Raw genomic sequence first — 7021 nt, 5'->3', positions numbered from 1 at the left:
ACAAATCTTGTCAGACTTCCTGGATCTTCAGTTGCTGACAAAAGCAGCAAAACAACCATTTACGTCTTCTGTCATTTTTCCATGACACTTGTGCTACATCCCAATCCTAAGGTTGTTGTGTACTAGTTCCTGCACACTCTTTTTAAATTTCACTGTAGTAAAAAAAAAAAAAAAATATATATATATATATATATATATATATATATATACAAATATATAAGGATTTTTTATACATGCTGTGAAATCAAAATTTTGTGCTAAGATGCCTCAAACAATAGGCAGACAAGCAAATTAAATTTTACATTAATGGATGATTCTGATTCTCACATAGGTAATGCACTCATTCATTAACTTAGATTAATTAATATCAGTGCTTTTTTGGTTTGGGATAAAACATAAAACAATAGAGCTGCTAATTAATATCCAAGAGTGAATTTGAGGTAGAGGGTATCACTGTAAATCTCCTCCACATAGAATTATACCAGTTTGGTACAGTAGCACAGTAGCATTAAATGGTTTAAATTAATTAGATCAAATCATTAAGTAAACAAATACTTCTCGGTAGCATGATTCACATTGCTTTACAGTGATTCAGTAAACAAAACATTTTAAACAAGTCAGTCTTCCTCTCAAGCTTTTGTCTGCTACAGAGGGTAATATTTAATCATTATTTGTTGGTAAACTAAGATTTTTTTTTACAGAAGGCAGTTGCAGAGAATGTTAGCAGGACGAATTAAAGGGGAAAAAAAACATTGCACAGCACTTTGCATGCAAAGTTGAATATCTTGGAAGTCTAATTATTGGTAGATAGCGATCATTCATACATAAAAGACTGTGTCAGGTATTCACCATATGCATTTACTTATGTAGTCCAAAAGCCTCACCCTCCACCCCATGACCCTAAATAGCAAAAGCTGCATGACTCCAGAGTTTTTGTTACTACAATGTGGTACTAGTATCAGACTTGTTTTCAACTTGCTGGTTTCGGAGGTCTGTTTTCTCTCCGTACTGTAAGAATCTGTATCATTGCTAGTCTGTACTGGTAAAAATCATAGCCTTCTGCCAGCTAAATCACATTCTGTGGGAATGGCTCAGAATGCAACAGACAGCAGCATACTTTTGATTGATAACTGACCATTGCTCTCATGATGTGAGATGATTTTCTGTCCACACTTGACAAACATGTACTCCAGGGATGCATTCAATTAGACTGATCTAATATTTCCACAAAAATCTCGGTTTCAGAACAATATGCTTTTTTTAGATTTATAACATGGCACATATTACTGTGCCTCAATCAAATCCCCTGACAGGCTCCCGCTAAATTTCACTTGGAAGTTATCTTACAATAACTCGTGTTGGAACAATAAAACTCCCACTGTGTATTAAATGCACAGACATATAAAAAAGGCATTTCAAATTCAGAGAGCAAAGACAAAATCCCATTTTAAACATTGCATTCTTAGAAATATACTTGGCTAAAGAATAAATATCAAGGAAAATAAAATCTGATTTAGAGACTGTATAACTTGCTTAAGTATATTGACATTCCTCATGTATTATCTATCTATATCTTTTTATATCTATATCTATCTATCTATCTATATATATATATATATATGTATATATATATATTTATATATAGGGTGTGTATGTACACATCCTAGTGTATGTGGAAATGCTAATACAGCAACACAGACACAGCTATTGTACAAGTATGCAGGGGCAACTCACAGGAAAATAAAAACATTTAATTTCAGAAAGGTATAATTGCAGTAAAATTACAATAATAATAATAATAATAATAATAATAATATGTACCTACTGAAGGGTGGGAGTTGCAGTAACTACAGAGGGATAAAATGGATCAATCACAGCTTGAAGTTATAGGAAAGAGTAGTGGAAGCTAGGTTAAGAAGGGAGGTGATGATTAGTGATCAGCAGTATGGTTTCATGCCAGGAAAGAGCACTACAGATGCAATATTTGCTCTGAGAGTGTTGGAGAAATACAGAGAAGGTCAGAAGGAGTTGCATTGTGTCTTTGTGGACTTAGAGAAAGCATATGACAGGGTGCCTAGACAGGAGTTGTGGTATTGTATGAGGAAGTCTGGAGAGGCAGAGAAGTATGTAAGAGTGGTACAGGATATGTACGAGGGTAGTGTGACATTGGTGAGGATTGCGGTGGGAGTGACAGATACATTTAAGGTGGAGGTGGGATTACATCAAGGATCAGCTCTGAGCCCTTTCTTATTTGCAGTGGTTGATGGACAGGTTGACAGATGAGATTAGACAGGAGGCCTCGTGGACTATGATGTTTGCAGATGACATTGTGATATGTAGTGAGAGTAGGGACCAGGTTGAGGAGACCCTGGAAAGGTGGAGATATGTTTTAGAGAGGAGAGGAATGAAGGTCAGCAGGGCTAAAACAGAATATATGTGTGTAAATGAGAGGGAGGGTAGAGGAATGGTGAGGATGCAGGGAGTAGAGTTGGTAAAGGTGGATGAGTTTAAGTACTTGGGATCAACAGTTCAGAATAATGGTGAGTGTGGAAGAGAGATGAAGAAGAGAGTACAGGTAGGGTGGAATGGGTGGAGAAGAGTGTCAGGAGTGATTTGTGACAGACGAGTACCAGTAAGAGTGAAAGGTAAGGTCTACAAGAGGGTAGTGAGACCAGCTATGTTATATGGGTCGGAGACTATAGCACTGACGAAAAGGCAGGAGTCAGAGCTGGATGTGGCAGTTAAAGATGTTAAGATTTGCACTGGGTGTGACTAGGATGGACAGGATTAGGAATGAGCATGATGCAGCGGACAGGAAGAAATGGAAACAGATGATCCACTGTGGCGACCCCTAATGGGAACAGCCGAAAGATGATGATGATGATGAAGGGTGGGAGTTATGATTTTGATTTATTCCCTTCTAGCATGAGCATTTTACAAGGCATAAAAAAAACAAACCAAATAAACCTAATATCTATATATATCTATGCCTATAACTATTTACATACATATATATATATATATATATATATATATATATATATATACACACACACACACACACACACACACACACACACACACACACTCACATCTATCAAACCAAAAAATAGCTTAGTTGAGAGCTAGACGTGTAAGACAAGCTAAAAACAAAAGACAACTGAAACCACTTTGAAAGGACAACTTTGATTATCAAATTGTAGAACTTTGTTCATGTAAGTTCTGAGGAAGATACGTTCATGTATGAATGAAAATGGTTTGTTTACTGTGAAGTAACAAAAAAAAAAAAAAACAGTTTCAACATGAACCTGGGTTAGAGATGAAGAGTTATGCTTATTAGCAGTCAGTCCAGAAAATTCTATCATATAGTCTGTTTTGTGATAAAATCATATATGACAGATACGGAGTCATACCAACATTTATTTTATTTACACAATGCATTTCCATCTGTTCTTCTTCCAACATATGCTACCTGGTACTTTATTATGCTAAGTAAACCTGGGAGTCTTTCTATGGGTCACTTCAAGCAGATTGCAGAACCTGGCAAGCTTTCAGTAATTGTAGCAATATGTTGCTGAAGTGTCCCCTGCTGGTCTGTTTTACTGCTGTAGTGACGTCTTGTGTTTCATTTCTGAACAGACTGCTGAAGGAATGTGCGTTAAGTTTTATTTTAAGGCTGGTGGCTCTTTATGCATGATACACAGGCAGTTTGGTGCAATCTAGTTTCAAGATTTAGAATGTCTTGCACAGAAATATTTGCAGAAAATTATTTACAGTGAAAAAAGTATCTGTGGTGCTGGTAACAAATCTACAGAGCTGGGATACAGGCAAAAACAAATACGAAGAAATCCACAAATGTGACATTAGCTGTGATTTTCTGCTTCTCATTGCACTATTGCATGATTGATAGAATTTTTCAAAGCAATAGCATTTGTCAGCAGTGTTGCATATCAGTAAACAAATCTGCACCGTAGCGAACTGAAACAGCAAAAACATCCAAGTCTGGCGGATTGTTATAGAGGATTATGGCTAGCTACCATATGAGCTTTGCTTAGAACTTCTCTGTAAAGATCTAACACCCTTCTCAAAGTCAACCCCTTCCAAAATCCTTCCTGTCTATGCTATTTCCTTGGCATCCAAAATCTCCCTCTACCAAAATATTCATATATTTGGAGCACTTTGTTTTATTTTGCTTTATCCTTTCACTCTTGCCGCTCTTATCTTAAATCCCTTCTGCTGACCACTGCAAAAGTTCTTACCTGGAAAAAAAAGTAAATAGTCACTGTTGTGAAATCATACCACTTTCATAAGAATGTAATGTAATAGTCACCATGCGTCTTATGTGTAATTTGTAATAGTCACAAGTACCATTCGGGTACAACTGTTTAGCATATGTATTACTAGTTAATTGCCTCTGTATGCTTTTTACCAGCCATCAACTTTTTATGATCAATGTTTTGTTGATTCTTGTGTTTTCTTTGTGTATCCCTAGGCAGTACCTACAAATGGTCTTTCTGGGTCAGAGTTCTACCACAATTAACAAATATAAATAATTTAATTAATAAATACCCACTTCTGACATGTTATGGTACAGTGTCACAGTGGCTACATTGTACCAAATCAACACAGCACCATTCAGTCAAAGGAGTGGAAACCCTCCTTTTTGATACACACAACGCCATGTATAGCAGGTGTAGGCTTGATAGCAATGTGGGACAGTCAATGATGCTGGTTCGATTCCCTAGTATCCACTACAACCAAATATGCTTATACATATGCTGTGGCATCATATCAAGGAATCAGTGCAGGATTTGTGAGGCTGATGCCTGCAAACTCCTCTAACATGTCCCCTGTAAGACAATGAAATTTCCCGAAAGCAAGATGATTAATGATAAACAAATCTTTTCCTCTGTGTCCACTGCGATAGGCATTTCACCCAACCCCTTTGATTCTTTTTAAAAACTATCGAAGAATAAAACTGTGAGATAAAATGTCTGTAGAGACATCTTCGCAAAAGAAATACAAACTTTTTTTTCACTGTGGTTTTACAACATTTCTCACAACTTTAAAAACATAACATGCCTTTCTAGAATGCTACAATGACTATACAATACCTGAGGCAGAATTCTAAGTGACTGAAGCCATTTAGCCCTATTTTAAATAAAATCAGCATTTACTGAGTAATGCACAAATTATTCACCAAGTGCTGTATCAGTTATACTGACAAATTCAAAAAATGCAGTTTGTCTTGTTAGAGACAGCCTTGTTTTGGCAATGGTTTGTTTTAATCATAATTAAATATTATTCATATGGAGTAACTACAGAATTAGATATGTATTATGTCTAGGAAGATGTAAGGAAGGCGTTGCTAATCAAAGAAAGTGGTCAGTTGTTTATTTTTGTGTTGACATCTGACTACCAATACTGTGGGTGTTGGCTGATCTCCAGTGGGTACTTATATTCTTTTACAAGACACCTGTGCTCTGTTTACGAATAAAACAAATACCACCTGACATAGAAAATTACATGTCGATCTCCTGGTTTGTTTGCACCAGTAACAGAGTATAAAATGTAAAAATGGGAGCTAATACTCAAGAGATACAACAGGCAACCTGGGTGGTTTTCATTTCTATGCTGTTTAAAACGTTTTATGTATGCTCTTCTTGTAAATAGTGTCTCATGATATGCAGATTCACAAAAGCAGCACATAATAAGTAAAAGGAATGAAACACAAATGTTCCACCTCACCTACTGTTACAGTGTTATGTGATTTGTGACATATGCAGTGTCTGAGTAAGTAAATTATTTTGAGTGGAGTTCATTGCACTTGCTTCTGTGCTCCGATTTTGTGAGTTGCTTAAATTGCAGCACGTTTTTAGAACCCCCTTTTCTTTTGTTTAGTGTTTCTGTGTCATTTGTTTCCTCTGGATCTACTAAGCAAACATGGATATGAATTTGTTTCTTGTTGCAGTTTGTCGTGTGATCTATATAATACATTGCTAATAAATGAGAATATTCCTAAAGAGTACAATAAGATCTGACTGCATTGGATCATGCCTCAGATTACTGTTTTAAACCAAATGGACTTCCTGTTCCTCTTAATAAAACTTAAGTACTAGATACTAAAGAACAACCAGAGTAGTTGCTAAAACATCAGTCGGCCTCAGGTACTGGTCAAGGTACTAAAGGTATCAAATGTATCACTGTACATATACTGTGAAACTAGAGAACCACTCCTAATTTGGTGAATGATGGCAGAGAACCGTACTTATTACTTTATTTTAATACTGATAATATTGCCTTCAAAACAACTAATTTGAATTACTCTGTACTGCCTTAAATGAAAAAAAAAAACCTCTGGAAAATATGGGATTGTTTTTAATTCATTAGTTAAATATGCCTTTACTGATGCCTGGGATACAGTATAGTTTATAGCACTGGCAGATGCAACAAATTCTTTTCTGGGGCAATTAACATTTTCACATTAGGTTTCCTAAGTGAGGCACAGTCATTTGCATAGCACACTACTTCTTAAAGTCTGTTATTGATTATTCTGCAAGTAGGAGTAGAAACCAGAATGGAAGGATACAGTATTAAGCAATGTAATGTCCATACTTATAGGCTGTTATAATTTCAACAGTTAAACAGGCGCATGCACCCTCATGTCATATTTACATTAATCTGCCTTCCATGATCCCAAACTATGGGAGAAGCATACAAATTTGTATATTGACATGGAAACAAAGCGATAAATATTTCTAGCTTGTGTACGTCTGTACAGTGCATCACATTATTTATTTATTTAAGCATTCATTAAAATTGGTGCGTGCTGTCATATTATAAATAAATGGTATAAATTGTCTACAAATTCTGAGGTCCTACCAAAATATTTCTTAAGGTGAGACAAACAGCAGAAGCCTGATCCATTATTTTTAGTGTTGTAACTCGTAGATAGAGCTTACACAGATACAGCATATTATATCTGGAGAATGCAAATTCAGCTGATGCAGTTAGAAGTGTT

General features: G+C 35.9%; 1 protein-coding gene across 3 annotated transcripts in view; it reads left to right on the top strand.

Moving 5' to 3' along the window:
* NSMF (NMDA receptor synaptonuclear signaling and neuronal migration factor) overlaps positions 1-7021 on the top strand; it is a 150444-nt gene that overhangs the window by 44526 nt on the left and 98897 nt on the right. The gene's annotated exons all lie outside the window — the stretch shown is intronic.

The sequence above is a fragment of the Protopterus annectens genome, chromosome 16.part0 (genome assembly GCF_019279795.1).
Source record: "Protopterus annectens isolate FY-2018-M chromosome 16.part0, PAN1.0, whole genome shotgun sequence".
Classification (NCBI taxonomy): Eukaryota; Metazoa; Chordata; order Ceratodontiformes; family Protopteridae; genus Protopterus; species Protopterus annectens.
This window is presented reverse-complemented; position numbering and strand designations above follow the sequence as displayed.